We start from the raw sequence: 1,944 nt of genomic DNA on the forward strand, positions 1-1,944 counted from the left end.
TCATTATTTTAAAGCACATGTGTGGTTACAAGCACTATTTTAGCTGAAAGAGTCAAAGTAATCTTTTAGTGAATTTAGGGGAGGAAAACGAAGCACACATCCATCTAACCATTGATAATGAAAGCAGCAACGGTTAACTGGACACACACAGACAGACACGCACACACACCAGCCACTCTTCTTCCATTCTCAGTAATAGATTCTCCAACTATTAGAACAGCATATGGATGCCTGGAAACAAAAGGTCGCAATTTCTGAACCGCCCTTGCAACTAGGTGTAACGATACAACCCCATGTAGCCCAATGGATCTGAGCAAAAGTGGCGTGCAACCTCCAGAACGTGTTCCTACAACAAAAGACAATGCCATGTGATCAACGGGAGCAGGCACCTTGGGCCCGAAGTGAGTAGGAAGGCAAACCATGCACAACAGGGGGCAGCTTATCAGCCACTGCCTGACCACCTCTCTAGGCTTCCTGAACACGAGAAAACAATCAACTTTCACCCGGTTTAAGCCACCTTACTTGAGTTTTTCTGTTACATGGAATCAGATCTGATCTGAACTCGTGCAACAACTGAGTGAAAGCTCTGTATTTACATGCACACACACCAAAGCAAGCCCAGGCTCCATGTTGCGTTTTATGAAGTATCGCTTATTGCAGGGGTGGAAAACGTCTAGCCCTCGAGCCGTATATGGCTGCGAAATCCTTTGGTCTGGCCCTGCCGAGGCATCAGGGGTAAGTTAAGTAAACGTTTGACCAAATATGGCAGGCTAATTTTTAAGCGGATCATTTTGAATGGCCCTCGAATGGTGTTATAAATATCCAAACGGCCCTTGGCAGAAAAAAGGTTCCCTGCCCAAGCCTATGTTACTGACTTCTTTTCCAACACAAGGAATAAAAAGCAGCAAAAATTAATACCAGAAGAGAAGATACAAAATATTTAGAGTAAACATGTGCAATCAACTGTGAAATTGCTATATGAAGGTGCCCCGTAAGAACTCTGTACAAATCCCATCAGAAACCCATTCACAAGCCTCACATGCTCAGAAATGGGTTACACGCACTTCCTTTAAGCAGAATGAACACACTGGAGGTCGGTTCTGCGTGTGGCCCAGAAGAAAAGGATGGTTGACTGACATTTGCCTGACTGAATCTAATCCCAATTCTATCTTCTAAGCAACTATTCAATGCCATTTAATCCGGAACAAATTTGTTGAATGCCCGCCATACCAAAAGCATTGCATTTGGTTCTCCAGTACCAAATGATACTGAGATGGGGTACCCACCCACATGGAAATCATGATCTAATAGACAAGGGACAAATTACCTATACTTCCCAGTAGTCCACTGGCCAGGAATCAGGGTAAGAGTCAAGAAAAGAGCCTACTTCGTTCAAACTTTTCATTAAATATGCCTTCAAAGCCCCAGAATTAGAGTAGAGACCTCCAAGCACAGACACTGCCTTCGCCAGATTTTTCCTGTTTTATATACACACAAAATTTTATTTGAAAAGAGGACTCCTTATTAACCAGTTTGAACCACTAGGATAAATCAATTCTAAGGTCTTCCAAGAGTCTCCTTACAAGGTATTATCTTCTCCAGATAAAAATAACTCCATACGAGCCCAACTCAATCTTTGCGAGGGGGTGAAGAGGTCACAATCATCATCAGGATCGTGGCTGATGAAGAGCACTTGGTGTGATCAAGGTTTTAGAGAAGATATAGAGCTAAGCAAACGTAATATCAATTGTAGTAGAGCAATATATATGCAGAACTAGAAGGAGCCTGCTTTTAAAACAAATCCGATTAACCTCCTGCAACACATTTTCTAGTTGGTGTCACTGCTGACTCAACTTCCTCAATTATGCAGGACACATCAGGATTACAAAGTACAACTCGGGCCTGGGGCACAGTGGTTAAGGGCTTGGCTTGGAGGCAGAATGC

General features: G+C 43.1%; 1 protein-coding gene across 1 annotated transcript in view; it reads right to left on the bottom strand.

Moving 5' to 3' along the window:
- Positions 1-1,944, bottom strand: part of ARHGAP10 (Rho GTPase activating protein 10) — a 253,405-nt gene that overhangs the window by 129,077 nt on the left and 122,384 nt on the right. The window lies entirely within an intron of this gene.

The sequence above is a fragment of the Myotis davidii genome, unplaced genomic scaffold (assembly GCF_000327345.1).
Source record: "Myotis davidii unplaced genomic scaffold, ASM32734v1 scaffold323, whole genome shotgun sequence".
Taxonomy (NCBI): Eukaryota; Metazoa; Chordata; class Mammalia; order Chiroptera; family Vespertilionidae; genus Myotis; species Myotis davidii.